The sequence below is a fragment of the Aedes aegypti genome, chromosome 2 (genome assembly GCF_002204515.2).
Source record: "Aedes aegypti strain LVP_AGWG chromosome 2, AaegL5.0 Primary Assembly, whole genome shotgun sequence".
Taxonomy (NCBI): Eukaryota; Metazoa; Arthropoda; class Insecta; order Diptera; family Culicidae; genus Aedes; species Aedes aegypti.
Window position 1 is genome coordinate 471466267 of NC_035108.1, and position 20512 is coordinate 471486778.

At 33.8% G+C, this 20512-nt stretch overlaps 1 long non-coding RNA gene across 1 annotated transcript; it reads right to left on the reverse strand.

Annotated features, from left to right (window-relative positions):
• Positions 1 to 2333: 2333 nt before the first annotated feature.
• On the reverse strand, positions 2334 to 2740 carry LOC110676146. The gene is made up of 2 exons (XR_002500106.1): positions 2462 to 2740; positions 2334 to 2391 (listed from the first exon to the last, which is right to left on the reverse strand). It is a non-coding gene; the product is annotated as an uncharacterized LOC110676146 (long non-coding RNA).
• Between the last annotated feature and the right edge of the window lie 17772 nt (positions 2741 to 20512).

The following is a 20512-nucleotide window of genomic DNA, read 5'->3' on the forward strand; positions in this document are numbered from 1 at the left end:
GCATCTCGTATTGTCGAATCACGATGAATTGTTTCTGGTGGACATTGCAATGTGTAGTTCCACGGATACAGCATAGACCAAAACGTTCAGCCATTGCTCTGAACGACCCGAAGGTCTCTTTTAGGAGAGCGAGGGGTTAGATGAACTCGCTATTAAAATATGCGTCAAATATACTGCCCATAACTGCATACTAGTCACATTCGACACTATTGACAATGGAAAGTCATCAAGCTTTTTTAGACAAACATGGGAAGTCATCAGACCATCTTACTAATATCTGTGAAATTGTTCTAGAAAATACTCAATACATTGCACAGCAAAATATGTTGAAATTTCTTGTGTAAATTTACATTGCTGGAAACAAAGAGATGATTTAAAATTGGGTTGAATTCAATGCACATAAGGCCGGAGCAAATTTGAAGTTTTACTTTTGTCTCTCCCCGTGTACGACTTTAAATGTGCTGTAATATCATCTTTCTGCAACTTGTTGTGTAAACTACTATTTCGTGTTTTTGCTAGTTTTGTCATTCGTCTTTTATATATTACTACATATGAAGTGATAGCAAGGCAGGACTCATATAGTAGTGCTGAATTTCGGCTGTGATTTTGAGTAATATATTTCAACGTTTTCGATCATTATAAATCGTAAGACATATCTCAGGTCATCCAGTTTGCTACACGGAATACTATTTTCCTGAAGATAATTTGGTAGATGAACCAGTTTACAAGTGAAATGCGATAAATCAATTTCGTGCAACTATAAAGAACAATCGCAAGTATAGCCATCATTTGTGTCGAAAGTGATCTGAGGCCTCTGTAGCGTGGGTTCCGACTGGAACTGAATAACTTCGGACAAAAACACTATCTATTTCATTTGCCGCTCGTGGTCGGTTGCTGCTGTGCTGTGGCTGTTGGTGCTGTGTTGGTGAACGTGTGCTGTTGCTGGTGTAGTTACCCTCATCTCATCTCATCAAATACAATTCTCATCTCATCTCGTCGCTGGTTCGATGATAAAAACAGTAATGACGAAGCGCAACAAACCAAAGCGACAACTTAGTGATTCTCCGAATGGAGCAGTTGCAACGGGCTCAACAGCTAAGCAACACTGCACACTGTAGCCGTCGCTGAAAAAACGTGATCGAAATTGTTTTGACCTTGAAAACATGATTTTAGTACTATAGTGTCTTCGGGAAAGTTTTTCCATAAAATAATCGCTATTTTATGAAAGTGTCAGTTTGGTGATTAATCCACCTATAAGTGAGAACGAAATTTTATTTTTCGTATTTATGAATTAAAAAATAAACTTTATTTGGGAAAGTTGTAGGTAATATTAGAAGAAACAACTTTGCTGAAGACACCGTATGCATATTTTTTGATTTTCATGTACATTTGTGGATTTTTTTGTGGAACACCCCTAAAAATCACTTTTTTCATCATAACTTGGTTGGATGATTTTGTACAATTTTCAATTGTTCTAATGTTATTTGTTACTTGCAAAAATACATAACTTTCTCCAAAAGAGCATATTTTTATCTCTTATACTTTTCGAGTTATTGAAGGTTTTATATAAAATTTTGCACCTTTTTGACACTAAAAATCATTTGGACGCGCACATTTCCGCAGTCTGAAACATGTTCATCCAATGGTTTGAAACTAATACTATGAAATGCAGAGAAAGCCGTTTTTAGCCTGCTTTAGCCTGACGGTCAAAAGAAAGTCTGAAAAAATGTTTACTTACATGCAGATATAATATACACTTATTCACTACACCCTATATTGGCTTAACTTGAATATCTGGCATCACTGTATCGAATTTTATGCAATAAAGTCAACAATATAATCAATCAACAAAAGGTCGGAATAATCTATTCAGACAGGTTTATCACAGACAAACAGACAACATATCCAACACACTTTTTGTCGTTCACCTTTCCAACGTTAGCTGTTTATTTTTTGCAGAAAAACACTTATTGCTATTTTTTCTGCAGGAAGTCTCAGTCCTTTCTTGAGAATTTTTCGGAGCTCGCAGCAAAAACTAAAATGTATAATATAACTATGAAACATTTATTTTTTCCTTTAAAATTCATATGCAATCCATAAATCAGTAAATATTAATGTTTAAGATTATCATCATTATTTTTAGCTCCGCTATCACTGGTTTGTTAGTTATCTTTTTTAACCAAAAGATTTTCCCATCCTGATAAGGAAACACTTTTTTATCGGGAATGCTCTAATAGATGTTATCACAGGATTTGATGTCACCAACAAACAGTGTAATAATTCTTAGTCAGTATCAATTCTGGAGATCCTCCCTGCAATTCTTAATATCCTTGTTACATCCTCTTGAGCCTCTTCGGTCAACTGTCCAATAGAGACCAAGAAAGAAATTACCTCACTAGTATTAAAGGGACGAATGACCTTCGGGTTAAAGTCCTTCTCAAACAACAACAACAACAATTACCTCACTTCCTCGTATAAGGATTCAGTGTACAAAGCGTTGAGCAAATTTCTCCATAGCATCGATGTTACTGAATCGATTCACATTTGAACTGTCGAATCTATTTATCGATTTAATCGAATCCTTTGCATCTATATATTTGAATTGAAATTTATGAAGTTTGGGATGGGATCAAATGAATTAGCAGTCGACACCAACATCTTTCAACAAAATCAGTTTTCATATTCGATACAACAAATTCACTAATTAAAAATTTGGTTTCTCTCCCATCAATTCATTAAGAAACATTTATCGATTTCTACAAAATAAATCGAATCAAAAACTCGAATTAAGAAAATCAATTCATTCGATTCTAGATGCTCCAAACATCGATTCAAAATATCGATTACTCGTAATGACAACTTAAATATTCGAAATATCAATTTAAACTCGCCCAAAGCTAGTACGGATGCTGATACAGTGGGATTCCGTTTTTGGCAACAAAGTTGAAATTTTCAGTTGCCAAAATCGGAACCGTGCCAAAATCGGAACCCATATTTCAAATTTTATTTTTCAAATTTTGGTTTTGAAAGCATCATTACAATGTTAATACATCATTTTTATGGAATCATAAGGCGTTGAGACTTCGAAAAGGTTCACTTCGAAGCATTTTCCGGAGGGTTATACTATGCTATGAATCTATATCTCCTTAATATTAAATCTGGCAAACGATTTTCTGGTCGCGTTTTCACTCCTCAACGTCTTCAATTTTTTTTAGAAGCTTTATGCATAATTTTTGTTTAAGAGGGCCTTGTAAAACTAATAATCGCAAAAGTGACTTTTATTGAAGAACTGGACATTTTCTTAAAACTATGAGAGAAAACGAAAAAAAATGTTTTCTTTTAAAGACGTATTTGCGAATCAAATCGCTGGGTATTGCAAAACGGCATAACCTTTTTTTCTAATTAAATGAACATTTAAAATCAGTTTAACTTTTGGTCTTTAGCGTAAAATTTGAAAAATTCGGTGAGGTTAGAATTGCTCCTTCAATTTATGTTTCTAATAAAGTGAAGCATTTTATAATGAATGGTTGACAGTATCAAAAGGGCAAACATAAACATGAGAAGAAGCATAAATGTCTTGTAATTGTGCAGAATTTAAGGTGAAGATGAATCGAAGCCAAAGTTCAAATTTTCAATAGCACGGATCTGGAGAAGCAAACATCCGTTTGAGCTGAAAACCTAATCGAATGCTTACCACCAGCTAGTGATCAATCGATTAAGTTTTCAGCTTAAACGGATGTTTGGTTCTTCAGATCCGTGCTCTTGAAAATTTGAAGTTTGGCTTCGATTCATCTTCACCTTAATTTTTACTTGAAATAATTTTTAATGCAGCTAGATATATGTTTTACACCTGCCTTATGAAATCAATTGAAATTTACAGGATCCTGTTACGAAACCTCAAGAACCTTATAGGAATCTTCAGGTTCTCATAAGAAATCTACAGAAAAAACGCTTGAGCTCTGAAGCATCTTGCCAAGTATCCGTAGGATCTCGCAGAGCGTTCTCAGGATCTTGCTAAGGATTTTGCTATGAGTTAACATCTCGGAATTCCGCTGCGATGTTGCCGAAAATTCTCAAGTCTCCGATGAAGAAATTTAAAAGTTTATTATTATTAGCACACCTCAAATTCCTCTGGGATCCTTTTCAAAATCCTCAAGCTTTCGCCGAAAACATTAAAAATACTATTAAAAATTCACATTATCCCGCTTAAAATGTACAGGACGCCCTAGAGTTTATTAGGAATCACCAGATTTTGGACATAATCCTCCATAACCAGTTATACACTCTAAAGATCCCTCAAGAAGCTCTCAGTGTCCACTTGGAATCTGCAGATATCCTCATGAATTCGTTAAAATTTCTGAAAAGTCCCACAAGAACGAAGAATCCCTTAAGGATTCTCCAGGGTACAGTTAGGAAACTCATAGACTTTGCTCGTGATGATGTTGAGACCCGTATCCTTGATTAATAATCTTGTACAGAATTCTGGATAGTCTCTTAACAAATCTAACGCCTTATAGAGTCTTTAGAAAAGAGAGAACGTAGCTTTAAATAGTTGACGCAGAAAGATCAATATACACATCAATACCACAAACAAAAAGTAAAAACACTCTCAGTTGTATTTATCGCACGCTTCAATGGTATTATTGAAAATAAATTGTAGTTTGGACTGTATTCGCATTTGTCATGTTATTTAATTAAATTTAAAAAAAGTTATGATACACGACATTTTGCTGTACATATTTGTATCTATTATTGCGGTGTGTTTTTACATACGCAATTTATGTAAATCCACAATAATAAAGACAGCGAGACAAAATTTATGATTGTAACTCTGTGTGAGTCATAGATTTTTCATTGCTCTTATGTAGGTGCTGGTGCTTTGTTCGAACAAGCTGTTCCAAATCTGAAGAACAGTGTTTTTTTTATTGTATCACCTACTGGCAGACTCAAGTGGGCTGGTCACTTAATATGAATGCCTATGAAAAGAGGTTGGTCTTAAGTTGAGATACTGGTGGAGATTATTGGTGTCATGAAACGTTGCCTATGTATGACCAATGACCATTCTGAAGTAAATAAGCGCGTACGCGAGTCCTTAGTAGTTGGTGAGATTTGGGGAAACATCGACGAAAATGGAGATTTGGAACGTAATCGGTGTGGAGTTGACATGCTTTTCAAGTGACTAAAGCAACAGACACGATAATATTTACAAAAATTTACAAATTTTAATGGTATTGAAAAATGTTGCCAAAAACGGATCCATTTTGTTGCCAAAATCGGGGGGTGCCAAAATCGGAGCATGCCAAAAACGGAGCATGCCAAAAACGGAATCCCACTGTATTGGGTGCCACTCATATAAACCAAAAAGCAATTAAACAGGTTGAAATGCATACTTACCGATTTTCTCGCATTAAAACATATTTACACAATTATGAAGAAACAATCCACAATCGCCTTCGTGTACTGCCGTTCTACGCATATTTGGCTCGCAGCTCATAAGGTTCACATAGAAAATGGGACAAGTAGGTGTAGATGAGCAGTGTAAGCAGGTTGTAATTTATTAATGGTTCCTTTTTGTAGTAAAACAGTTGTTATCAGTTTCAGAGTTTATTCAAGAATGATGTCTGGTCAGTAGAATGTCAATGATTATCCTAAGTCATAGTCTACTATGATTGGGAGTAGCTTAGTATCTAATTATTATAATTAACAATAGAACATACTATATTCGGTCATCCTGACTCGTCGATGTCCCCATCGACGTCATAATTAGAATTTAAATTGGAATCTGAGAGCCATTTTCGCATATTATTTGGTGAACAAACTGAACTGAATGGTATATTTGATATTTGAAAACCGTCTATATCTGTGACAAAGTACCGATCATTTGGCAAAACCTTCTTTATGATGTATGGACCTCTAAATTTTCTTGATAATTTATTATTAACTTCAGTTTTAAGCACAATAAAATCGCCTTCTTTGTAATTTTGAACAGCTTTTCGCTTTCTGTCCACCATTTCCTTATTATAAGCCTGAAGTTTTGAAATATTTTCTTTTGCTTCTGATCGAATTTCCAATATATTTTGATTTCGCGATGGAAGTTGATTATTTTTTACTAATGTTTCTATGTTATTGCTTTCATTGTTTGAATTGTTCTGAAGTGTACCAAAAAGCAAAATACTTGGGAAATTTTTAATAGCCCTATTATACGTATTATTATAAACATATTCTAAATTTGGTAACAAAATATCCCATTTTAGATTCGTATCTTCAATTAATTTGGCTAACATGGGAGTGAGTGTTCTATTGATTCTTTCAGCTTGGCCATTCGCTTCAGGGGTATAGGCTGCTGTTTTAATATGCTCGATAAAACGATCCATACAAAAGTTTTTGAAACTTGTAGATGTAAAACAACTACCTCTATCAGTAATAATTCTTAATGGTCGGCTATAATGGTTGATGTATAATTGTAAATTTTTAATAACTTCTTTAGTGTTAGTCGTTTTAGTAGGATAAAATTTAACATATTTTGTGAATGCATCTACTACTACAAGAATGTACTTAAAATGTTTAGATGACCGTTGGTTAATTGGACCATAATGGTCTAAATGAAGAGTGTGAAATGGTATTTGTCCTTTATCGATAATTTTGAGAAATCCTTCTTTTTTCGTATCTGATGGACTATAAAATATACAACTTAAACAGTTATTTATATATTTTTTAACAATTTTTCTCATGCTTGAAAACCAATAAAATTTTTTGATCTCTATTATTGTTTTCTCTATGCCAATATGCCCTAATTGATCATGACATATTCGTATGATACTATCAATCATTGTTTTAGGCACAACAAGTAAAAGTTTTTGATTATCTTTCCTAAATAATATACCATTTTTTAATTCGAAATTTGGAAAAGTATTTGATTCTAAGTGAATTTTGATATTTCTTATTTTATCATCTTGTTCCTGTGCTAAAATTACATTTCGTTCAATGTCTTCAGTATTCAATAAGCATATATGCTGCTCTTGACTGTAATCCAGCTTATGCTTTCCTGATTTTTTCTCAACATCACCCATTGATAATCTGCTTAAGGCATCTACATGTTGCATTTTCATTCCATCTCTATATTCTAAACTATAATTATAATTTTCTAAGAACAAGGCCCATCGACTTATTTTAGGATTAATTTCTTTTTTAGCCAAAGTTTGTGCTAAAGCATTACAGTCAGTGAAAATTTTAAATTTTATACCAGACAAATAAACATGAAAACGTTTTAAAGAATGAATTACTGCTAGAGTTTCTAATTCGAAGCTGTGTAACTTACTTTCATATTCATCCGTTTTTTTACTGAAGAAGCTCACAGGGTGGTAATTCCCGTTATTTTGTTTTTGTAAAAGAATCGCACCGAAACCATGTGAGCTTGCATCACAATGTAATTGCGTTTCCGCTTTTGGATCATAAATGGCTAATACTGGAGCTGATTGCAGTTTATCTCTTAACATTTCGAAAGCTTTAACTTCATTTTCCTCAAAAACAAATTCAGCATCCTTTTTCAACAAATTGTACAGTGGCCTGGCGATTGATGCAAAATTTCTTATAAATTTCCTAAAATAACTAGTCAAACCTAAAAATCTTTGAACATCTTTCGTACTTTTTGGTAATGGAAAATTGGAAATAGATTCAATGTGAGATTTACTTGGTTTTCTTCCATATTTATTTATAGTATAGCCTAAATAATCAATTTCATCAAAACAAAATTTACATTTTTCAAGATTTAGTTCTAATAAATTCCCACTTAAAATTTTTAAAACCATTCCTAATGTTTCAAAGTGCTCTTCTATAGTTTCGGAAGCAATCAATATGTCATCAATATATACAACTATTTTCCCTTCATCAATGAGTGGTTTAAAAATTTTGTTTATAAATCTTTGAAATACAGCAGGTGCATTACATAGGCCAAAAGGAACTTTTAAATATTCATATTGTCCATTTGGAGTAACAAAAGAAGTGTATTTGGTACATTCAGAAGCAATTTTAATTTGATGGAAACCTGATTTTAGATCCAAAATTGTATAAACTGATTTATATTTAAGCTTGTCAAAAATGTCTTCTATCAATGGTAAAGGGTAATTATCGCGATATGTATCTTTATTTAATTTTCTATAATCTACGCACAATCGTATTTCATCATCTTTCTTAGGAATAACCACAATTGGACTAGCAAATGGAGAATCACTTTCCTTAATGATTCCCATTTTTAGTAGTTCATCAACTTTTTTATTTACTTTAGCTTTATCATTTTGAGAAAGTCTTCTTGGCTTAAAATGAAATGGTGCAGCAGATTTAAGCACTATTTTCATTTCATAATCTACTTCAGGAGAAACAGGACGTTGAAAGTTAAAATAATATATTTTTAAAATATGATGTAATCTTGCCAAATAATCTTTACCTATATCTCCTACATGCTCGACAGATTTCAAATTGCAAACAATGTTTGTATTTTTTACCTTTGTTTCAGCTTCGTTTGTATCATGTTTAATTTCTTTCTTAAATACGCGAATTTTGCTCTTTTCAATAATAGTTTTCATCATGGGATCAAGAATAACATCCCTTCCAATTATTACGTCATAGGAATGTATAACCGAGTCAGGAACAACTAAAAAATTAATTCTGAAAAATAAATTTTGAATTTTTACATTAGTAACTAATCTACCCACAATCTTTAGTCCAGTTCCTCCAATACCCTTGTAAAAGTTTTTACTAATATGAGGTAAAATTTTTCCACGTTTCGCTAAACCAAGACGTATTAAACAAACTGGACTACCTGTATCAAACAATGCTTTTAAATCAATTTTAAATTCAGTCAACGTAATATCTACCAATCCGTCATGCTCTAAGTCATCTGTCTTGTATTCAATGTCTTGGTTCTGGACAACTGCAATCCTTGACGGTTTGTCATATCCAAGTTTCCCTCTGTCATCGGGACTCCATTTGGATGCAGTTCCTTTGAATGTTGATCTGCTGTAGTGTTTTCGCGGCCTCGTACATTTCGCAGCTATATGTCCAGGTAGATTACAATTAAAGCAAACAGGAGCATTTGACACGGGTTTCTTGGACAGATGAATCGTTTGAAAAGCTTTCAGCAGACTTGAAATTGATGAAAATCCACCCATTTTGGCTTGGTTCTTCAAGTGACGATCAGGAATACCTTCAATCACATAGTCAATGAGCTCATCTTCATCCATTTTCAACGGCATGGCTAGACTTCTTTTTTCAACAAAATATTCCAGAAATGTCTCCTCCATTCTCCACTTTCGCAGTTCAAGTTTTCTTCTTACTTCAAATGCACTTATTGTAACATTGAAGGTCGTTTGAATAAGATTGAGTACTTCTGAGTATGTCTTGTTGAACAAATTTGATTGTGATGATAGCCAAAGCTTTGCGTTTTTCTGCAGGTGTTTGAAAATTATAAGTTTCATAACTTCTTCTTCAACCTTGAACGTTTTTCTTGTCTGCTCTACGGTATTGATGAAAAAATTTACGTCTTCATTTGGCGATCCCGAAAAGAACGGCAAGAAAGCAGATAATTCATCCAACTTGATGGCGTGCGTTTTAGCTTGGTTTAACTCAACTTCAACATTACAGCTTTGCCCAGTTACTTGAACATCTCCAGATCCATTGAAATGCGTACGTTCTCCGCTAATTTGACTAATCGAATAACTTGGTCCTGCGATCATCGTATCGGATTCATTGATGGCATCTTGAGAAGGAAGACCACTTCCGAGATTCTCTGGTGCTTCATTTTCCGACCTCAAACGGCTTCGCAGGAACATTTTTCGTATCCCACTTCTGATATTTGTAGTAAAACAGTTGTTATCAGTTTCAGAGTTTATTCAAGAATGATGTCTGGTCAGTAGAATGTCAATGATTATCCTAAGTCATAGTCTACTATGATTGGGAGTAGCTTGGTATCTAATTATTATAATTAACAATAGAACATACTATACTTTTATACATGGGTTCGATCACCACAAATGAACAAATTCAACAAAATTTTATCATAGAAAAATGTATGAACAAATTTTGTTACATGATCTTTAATATGATCATCTTAAGATTTCAGTAATTCCGCTGTTTTATTTTGTATGATGCTGATAAATAACCTTCGCCAATCGTATCATCAATCAAGCGGTTCTGATGATGGCAAATCACATGACACGATAACTATTACTAATATTCTAAAATATTTCAACAAATGTATATTTTTTCATTCTCCACAAATTATCAACTATTTATTGTAAAATGCATAAATGTTATAATTGTGAATAAAACTAAAATATAGGGATTTCTTATGAACAAACGATAACTATAACATTTTTTATTGGTTTAGTGGGAAAAAATTTCATTATCGGTATTTTACTAGTCTACCGATGAATCTATGACAAAAGGTCGAAAGACAAAAGGTCGAAAGGACAAAAGGTCGAAAGGAGAAAAGGTCGAAGAACAAAAAAGAAGGGACAAAAGGTCGAAAATCTTTTTTCAAAGAAGGAAAAATTTCTCACCAAGCAAATCATTTTCGACCTTTTGTCCTTTCGACTTTTTGTCTTTCGACCTTTTGTCCTTTCGACGTTTTGTCTTTCGACCTTTTGTCCATGAACCCTACCGATTCTGATCGATATAGTACCGTTGAATCGGTATTCAGCAAAAGTAGTCGGAGCCGGAATCCCTAATTGACCACCTACTTTATAAATGAAACTAACGTTAGAAAAGTGAACGATGAAAAGAGTGTATGATATTTAGTCTGTTTGTCTGTGGTAAACCTGTCTGAACAGATTATTCCGATCTGTTGTTGATTGATGTCATTGTTGATTTGATTGCATAAAATTCGATATAGTGATGCCAGATATTCAAGTTAAGCCAATATAGGGGGTAGTGAATAAGTGTAAATTATATCTGCATGTAAGTAAACATTTTTTCAGACTTTCTTTTGACCGTCAGGCTAAAGCAGGCTAAAAACGGCTTTCTCTGCATTTCATAGTATTAGTTTCAAACCATTGGATGAACATGTTTCAGACTGCGGAAATGTGCGCGTCCAAATGATTTTTAGTGTCAAAAAGGTGCAAAATTTTATATAAAACCTTCAATAACTCGAAAAGTATGAGAGATAAAAATATGTTCTCTTGGAGAAAGTTATGCGTTTTTGCAAGTAACAAATAACACTAGAACAATTGAAAATTGTACAAAATCATCCAACCAAGTTATGATGAAAAAAGTGATTTTTAGGGGTGTTCCACAAAAAACTCCACAAATGTACATGAAAATCAAAAAATATGCATACGGTGTCTTCAGCAAAGTTGTTTCTTCTAATATTACCTACAACTTTCCCGAATAAAGTTTATTTTTTAATTCATAAATACGAAAAATAAAATTTCGTTCTCACTTATAGGTGGATTAATCACCAAACTGACACTTTCATAAAATAGCGATTATTTTATGGAAAAACTTTCCCGAAGACACTATAGTACTAAAATCATGTTTTCAAGGTCAAAACAATTTCGATCACGTTTTTTCAGCGACGGCTACAGTGTGCACTGTGGTGATCCAGACTCCCTTGGAGGGGAAACAGATTCAGATGTGGAAGAAGAGTTATCTTTAAAAGATCTCTACAGACTTATCAAGCGGGAGATAGCAAAGGCTAATGATGACATGAAAACACGTCTAAACGGAATGGCTAGTGAAATTAATGATTCTGTTTCACAACTGAAAGCAGATGTGGAATCCATAAAGTTATCGCAAGAATTTCTCTCTGTAGAGTTTGATCGCTTGAAGGCCGATATAACAAATAATAAGTCCACAATAGCACCTCTTACTAAAAACGTCACTAGCATCAACGGAATTTGCACGACTAACGAAAAACATATTGAGGAACTGAATTACGAGCTTAACAGTCTTCGACAGACTACTATGGAAGGTCATCTACTAATCTGCAACGTAATCAGGACTACCGATGAGAAGCTGGAGGATGTTTTCAATAACGTTTTGACTCAAATAAATGTGCAATGTAGGCCGGAGGATGTACAGGGAATAGCAAGATTATCGTCATCTAACAAAGGTGGATTGCCATTCTGGTGCGTTTTTCTTATTCAGGAATTAAGGAGAGAATTATTAGGGTTGCTCACGATAATCCGATCTCCTGTGATGCGATTGGCCTATGGATCAAACAGCGCATTTACTTTAATCACCGTTTAACAAATGCAAATCGGTTTTTGCTGAATGAAGCTCGAAAATTCAAGCGAATCCACAATTTTAAATTTGTTTGGTATTCCAATGGAGAAATATTTCTACACAAGGATGAAATTTCCAAAGCCATCCGTGTGAGCGATGTAAGTGTTTTATCGTCTATAGCATAGTTTCCCAAACTGTGGGTCGCGACCTCCAGGGGGGTCGTGAGCTACTCTCTGGTGGGTCGCGGAAAAAACTAAATTTGTATTATTATTCTTCTGCTTTTTCGAATGTCTTCTCAAAACAAGGTTAATGGTGTGTTATTGTTCTCATTTATTTTTTCAGCGTTTTATTTTTTTGAGCTCCTGACAATCATTCTGATGATTAAGACACTTGGTTTGGCATTTGAAATTGTTATGGAAAGATGTTAGAAAATTGGAACTGTCCATGATAAAACAACCAGCTGTCAAAATATTTCGATAAAAAAAAAAAACCTTATTTCTCATATCAGAAAAGCTTTGTGGATTATTTTACATCAACACTACTGTACAAGGATTTTTGATTGATGTCGAGATTTACATATAACATTTCTGTGTCGAATTTCTGAAACATACACCAAAATCCAAGCCAAGAATTAATTTTCAAATATTTGTTCAAATAATTTTATCATAAATACTGAATGTTTAGTGTTCTTTAATGATAAACAGCACCTTCAATGCTGAATTTTAGAGCTCAGTAACAATTGCTGGTAACTACCAAAAACTACTAAAATGCTGTAAAAATCATCATTCGGCAACTTGTTTCGTGAACAACTAATTTAGATTTGAACAATATTATTTGAACAAGAATTAGTGAAATGTTAGCAACATCATAAACTTTGCAATAGCCTGTGTTCAAATACAGTATCCGACAAAGAAAGATAGACTTCAAAAGATTTGGGAAACACTAATTTCTCAAAATTTTTCAACTGGTGGGTCGCAAGGAATTCACCAGACGGCTTGGTGTGTCGCGCACTCGAAAAGTTTGGGAACCTATGGTCTATAGTGTAAGTTTTTCTGGATGTTGCCAAAGGGCAATATTTTATTGATCGATATTATTAATTGATGGATTGTGAATCAGAGCTTATTAATGAATTGAATATTGAATTTTCCATAGAGGAGATAAAACTACAGAATAATAATCTCAACATTTTATATCTAAATACCAGAAGTTGTCGAAATAAAGATGAAGATTTATGCCTTCTAATCAATGAGTTTGTTAGTTGTATTCACGTTGTAGTATTTTCTGAAACATGGTTGTACAAAAATGAAATTTTCAAACTTCCGGGATACGATGAATATCATAGTTGTAGAGATGGTAGAGCAGGTGGAGTTTCTATATTTATCTTATCAGCCCTGAGAAGCCAATTAGTATTGAAAATCAGTTTAAATGAAAGTAACTTTCTAATTGTTGAAATAATTGATCATAACATTAAAATAATGGGGGTTTATAACCCTGGACGGTTAGTGCCGATATTTTTGGATCAACTCAAACAACTTCTTCATAAATACAAATGAATGATTATATGTGGTGACTTCAATATAAACCTGTTAGATGTATGTAATGAATTTGTTCTCCAATATCATTATAAAATACAGTCATTAGGATATATTATACCGTTTTGATTCATATATTACGGACAGCTTTTAATTCCGGACATTCTTCTTTGTATGGGAAACATTTCACATGAAATGTTTCAATTTTTGCATTTCAAAAGTTCGCAATTTTGTAGCTCGTTTTAATCAGCTTTTTCCAACAATATCTATGAAAGTTAACTTTGCTCAACTGTATTACACGTTTGTTTAGTGGTTTAGCGATTTCAATTGATGATTTGACATCTCGATTTATGGTTTTCATGAGCTGTCCGGAATTTGAATCAACGTGTCCAGAATTCAAGACAGAAGTAAGGAAGCGTCCGGAATAAGAATCATGGAAAGTCTACACATTTGTATTTATTTTAAACTATTCACGTAGTGGAATTAAAATCTTCGTTCACAATTCGAAAGCTAAGTATTTTCAGGGCTTGATAATGCGGAGGATTCATACAAACTGATTAATTTTATATGCTCTTTGATCAGTTTTACTCCACTGAGGCCTTAAGTGTCCGTAATATGAATCAAAACGGTACTAAACAAAGTAGATACTCTTTTCGCAACACGAATTTCTAATACAATTTCCACTGTAATTGATCATGTTATCACTGACATTTTTGAATACGAGCTACATTTACACATGAGAGATACCGAAAGGCTTATATCCGATCGCAGAACGATTGTTCTATCAATGAATGTATCAAATTTACAAAAAGATGATTTGTTGCAAAAACATACAATTATAAACTATGATAATGTATTTAGATCAGTCTCACAATCTACCTTTCAAGACTGTCATTGTTTTAGTGACATATCAGAAAAACTCAAAGTTATCATAACCAACAACAGTTCTGAAATATCATCTAAGAAGAAGGAGAAGGTTATTTGAAAACCCTACATAAACAATGAATTATTAGCTGAAATAAGACAAAAAAAATAGATTATACCAAGAGTACAAAACCGCCGGAACAAATACTTTGAGATAAGAATTACATCGTGTATATGTGAGAAAACGAAATGGCTTAAAAAAACAAGATTAAATTAGCAAAAGAACATTACTATGGGCGTAAGATAAACCAAAATTCAAATGATTATAGGAAAACATGGAGTATACTAAGAGAAATAATTTTTCAAAAAAGCTGTACCAAGTCAAATTTGCAAACACTATCACTCAACGAAAATAACGATCTTATTACTACAAACGCCATGATAGCTAATTGCTTCAATGAATATTTTATCAATATCGGCTCAAATGTTCACGAAAGCAGTATAGAGAGTTCTGAAAACAATTTTTTAGTCTATCTGAACCCAAGACCGGAGATGCATTTTAATTTTATTTTGGTAGATTCTGAAAAAGTAACTGCTGTGATAAAATCGTTAAATAGTAGAGCTACTGTCGGTTTAGACAATATTTCTGTAAATTTTCTACAGAAATGCAATTCTATTGTCAAGGAAAAAACTACTGAAGCAGTAAATAATTTGATTCAGTACTCACAATTTGAAGACTGTTTGAAAATTGCAAAAATAATTCCACTTTATAAATCCTGGGAAAAATTTGTGAAATCAAACTATAGGCCTGTTTCAATTCTACCAGCTCTTTCAAAAATACCGGAATCTATTATAAATGAGCAAATGAAAAATTATCTTTTACAAAATAATCTCTTGGATAACAATCAATTTGGTTTTCTACCAAAGAAAAGCACCGAATCGGCTTCATTAGAGTTATTGAATTTTGTGGTGAAAGGTTTAGATGGAGGTGATTATGTTGGATGCATTTTTATAGACTTACGTAAACCTTTCGATTGTATTCCACACGATAAATTATTAGATAAACTAGACTTCTATGGTTTCAAAAGTGCAAAATTTTTGAATTTTTCTTGAAATTGTTAATAGCTAGAATACAATTTGAAAGTCGTTTTATGGAAAATGCTTTGCAATCGATCTTATAAAAATGAAAAAGAACGTTCAAAATATTTTGATTTGATGAATATACAGTCAACTCTCCATAACTCGATATTGAAGAGACCATCGAGTTAGGGAGGTATCGAGTTATAGAACACAAAATTAGTGCAAATGCGATCCAAGGGACCATCGAGGTAGCCATGATAATCAACTTTTACTATGGTTCTCTAACTCGATATCGAGATACGGAACATCGAGTAAGGGAGAGTTAACTGTATATGATAAAACATGGTTTTGCAGCATATAAGGATAAAAAACGATGAATTTCCCTGAATTTTATTTTATTATTTATTGTCCCCCTCCTCGACACATTTTGATGTAAGGTGACAAAAGAAAATTTTAAGATTTGATCCGGCCTAATTTGAGCATTCAAAAACATACAATTACCCAGCTTTACCGATATTATTTTACTAGCCAAGATATGTTTCAACGTATTTTCAAAAATAAATCAATATTCATAGGATTCTCAATAGATAAAAATTGAAATTTCAATAAACATGTAAAAATTAACCTTTCAACGTCAGTTGGGAAAGTAACATTCTCGTTTACAAAACTTCGGAGATGAACGCACACTAGTTACTACAATATTATCGATCTTGAATGAATGTACAATTTTCCTCCACAGGTTTTAACTTTTTGGTTTTAGAAAATCCCAAGTTCAAAATATTTTATAGGTAAAAACATAAAAAAACAACACATTTGATTATACTTTTGATGAGTATCGGCTTTTACATAGTGATAACTGTTCGAAGATAACAATATTAACAAGCATAACACTTTTACTGTCTTACGTTCGAGGCTCGAGAGTCAATTGCCATGACGTAGCCGATTGCATTATGCAAGTACAATCAGCTATCCATAATACGATATTCAAGGGACCATCGTGTAAACGAGGCATCGCGTTATAGAAAACAAAACCAGTGCAAATGCGACCCAAGGGATAATCGAGTTAGTCTTGAAATCCAACTTTTACTATAACTCTAAAGTAGATAAAGAAATTTTTTATTTTCGAACCGAATTTTTCCAATTTTTTTGATATTAAAACTATTTTTTCATGAAAAGTGGTTTACATAAATTGATTTGATTTGTTGATTGTTAAGTTGTAAAATTGTGATCAATTTGCCCCTGGATTACGGTACATATGTATAGATACAAATTAGCCACTTTATCATAAATATGAGGCGTGGTACAAATGGTAATTTGTTGTATTAATCAAATTTAGGACACTTGGTTATACAATTCAAATATTTCTAAACAGGTTTACACTGATGCGTTATTCATAATATTTCAATATATAGTGACCACAATATAACCGATTCCAGAAATTATCTGTGTCTTGAAATTTGCCTACTTCCAAGTAGAATTTTTTGGTAGTGTTGGTAGCCTTCTTGGTAGTGTCATTCGAAAAACACACCAAGCCGTTCCCATAGAGGACGTTAGCCACAAGAAAGGACGTCTCAAGTGATACTGTTTCATATGGTATGCCCTCTTCAACATCTAATCCAATTTCTCTCGCCGTTCCCTTACGGTACCTATCCAACTAGTATTCATTGCTTTCTTCTCCATGCTCCCTCTTACTTCGAGCAAATAGACCGATATGCCGATAATCATTTTCAATTATATAATAAGCAATACAAATTATAGAGTTACTTAATTACTTACTTACTTATTTGGCTTTACATCAATTATCTTGATAAAGCCTCGCCAACATTATTACGCCAATTCACTTGGTTCATGGCCGCTTCTCTCCATCCTCGACTGTGACCCATGCTCTCCAGGTCCTGGTGCACCTGGTTAATCCACCTAGCTCGCTGCGCCCCACGCCTTCTTGTTCCGACCGCATTCGTAGCGAACACCATCTTTACAGGGTTGTTGCCCGGCATTCTTGCAACATGCCCTGCCCAGCGTATCCTTCCAGCTTTAGCTACCTTCACGATACTGGGTTCGCCGTAGAGTTGAGCGAGCTCGTGGTTCATCCTTCGCCGCCACACGCCGTTCTCCTGCACGCCGCCAAAGATCGTCCTTAGCACTCGGCGTTCGAAAACCCCAAGAGCTTGCAAGTCCTCCTCGAGCATAGTCCACACCTCATGCCCATAGAGGACTACCGGTCTTATGAGCGTTTTGTACATCGTACATTTGGTGCGAGGGTGAATCTTTCTTGACCGCAGTTTATTCTGGAACCCATAGTAGGCACGACTTCCGCTGATGATGCGCCTTCGTATTTCCCGACTAACATTGTTGTCAGCCGTCAACAAGGATCCGAGGTAGACGAACTCGTCCACCACCTCGAAGGTATCCCCGTCTATCGTAACACTGCTTCCTAGGCGGGCCCTGTCGCGCTCAGTTCCGCCAACCAGCATGTACTTTGTTTTCGACGTATTCACCATTAGCCCGACTCTTGTTGCCAACTTTTCATAAAGAGAATGAATAACATAACAGCCTACTTATCCTAGAAACAGTCCTAAAAATTCTACTTCTCAGGATTATCAACGGTGTTGAAAGGTAACATTTTTCAGTGTTGTTTTGAAAATTGTCAACTGAATGACTCTACTCTTCATTGAATTACTCTGAATTTTTCAATCAATCAATAAACTAACTTTTAACCTTGATCCGGTGGTCGATCGAAATTAGACTCAGGTGAACGATTGAGATTTGGAATGTGATCCTCATCGTCGTAGAAGTATACACTTGGCAAAACAAGCAACTAAAGATACTGACGTATGATACCGACGTCCATACACTTAAAAATTATTCTAAATCCGTCCACTTCATAAAAAAGAAGGTGTTTGTATGGAGTGTAAGGACTGTTCATTTTATTAAGTGGACACTTTGTTTATGCTATATCTTTTTTATTTATTGATAAAATCGTAATCGGTTTTCTGTGTATCGTTGACCTATTATTCTTAAATGCTATGAAAATATAAAATCTTTGAAAATGCTTTTGGTTGAAGAGCTAAATAGTTTTTCCAAAAACTCTTAAAAAAAGCTGTCCGTCAAAGTTTAACATTATTTTTCGCAAAACAAAAATCCTTATTTTTATGAACAAATTGTATGTTTGTATCCTTTACTATTCTACTAAAGGTAAAGCTTTAAAAATATCAATTATATTCCACCATTCTATGACATTAGGTAACTTTAGTGATTTACCCATTTATGGCCAAATTTGCTGAAACACCATCCTTTCACTCCCAGCAAAAGAGAAAAGTAAAAAGCGTGTTCAAAACTAGTTTGGATTACTAAAGAAACTATATTAGTATAAACGAAAGCTAAATCTTGAGATTAAACTACAGTCTGAAGTATAAATTTTACTGTTTATGGTAGTTTTACTAAAAAGTCTCATACTTTTAAAATCATGTACGCATATTTATCGATCTACAGCAAATTGTAAACAGTTTTCTCCGAATTTTTCAATTGGTAATCTCAGAATAACATATTATGAAAATAATATGTGGAAAATAAAATCGATTTTATTACAGCAGTGTTGCCAATTTTGATGATTGTCAATGTACTTTGATAGGTCTTCTAAGAATAAAACAATTGTGTTTCTTGGTTTGACTTTATTAACGAGATTTTTAGCCCTAGGCTAGTTCATCTCGGAATTGTGTTTCTGTTGTGCTTTGAATGTGACGTGGGGACTTGCTAAGTAACTCTATGAAGGCGTAAGTAATTTTTCATATTAATACTATATTAGGACGTCCGTCAGGACGTACTTTTACACAAAAAATTCTACTCATATCAATTGCCATCAAATTTAAAAAAATTTCTTTAAAACTATACGGGAAAATTGATTTTATTATATCTGTAAAATTGTTGCTCCAAAAATAACTTGATTTTTTCCATCAGGCTTCTGATTGATGATGCTTTCGAAGAACAAGCCTGTTTTGAAAATAAAAAATATAAATTATCGAATTTTCCAGCCAATTTCTTACAATTATTGATTTTGATAACCTTAAAAAAATCGACCGATCTAATCGTTGTTCCATACTCGTGTGAAATTTAATTATTTTGGAGAATTTTCATTATCACAACATTGTACAATACTAGTCGAACGATGTGCAAAAAACCGATTGAAATTTCATTGATTAATAAGAAAGATACAGCATGCACAAGGTGTCCACTTTATAAAATGAACAGTCCTTACCCATTTTGGACCTGTACGGTTTTTGGTATGTGAAAATTTGTGACAGTCAGATAACTGCATCACAGCCTGACAATATTAAACATGTAAATGTGGTAACTGAAAACGCAAATGAAGGACAGCACGGCCATTCGCCAGTAAAATCGTTCACAGAATCCCTTGTACACGCCTCGTTTCGAAAAACAAAACAAGCCATGGCAAGAAGATATACATGCTCACAAACTATCAATTTCATATCATTCCTTTTGACACGCATTGAATCTTTGTCAACACAAGTATGTGTTTTGCTAGTTTCGGACTCACACATCTACACTTAACCGACACTTAAGAAATGAAACAATTTGGAATCAACTTCTGAGAGTGCACAAAAACTTCAAAGGCACAAATCTTACGAAGAAAGCATCCAACGATAGTACAGTTGTCATTTTGGTTTTGTACACGAGCAGAAAGCTTCAAATAAGAAGATCAGAAACGTTTGCCAACTATTTCTCCAGTTTGGTGCCTTTGAAAACTTGAGTAGGGGATCAAGTCGGCCATTGTGGCGGCGATCTTTGGATTCCGAGAT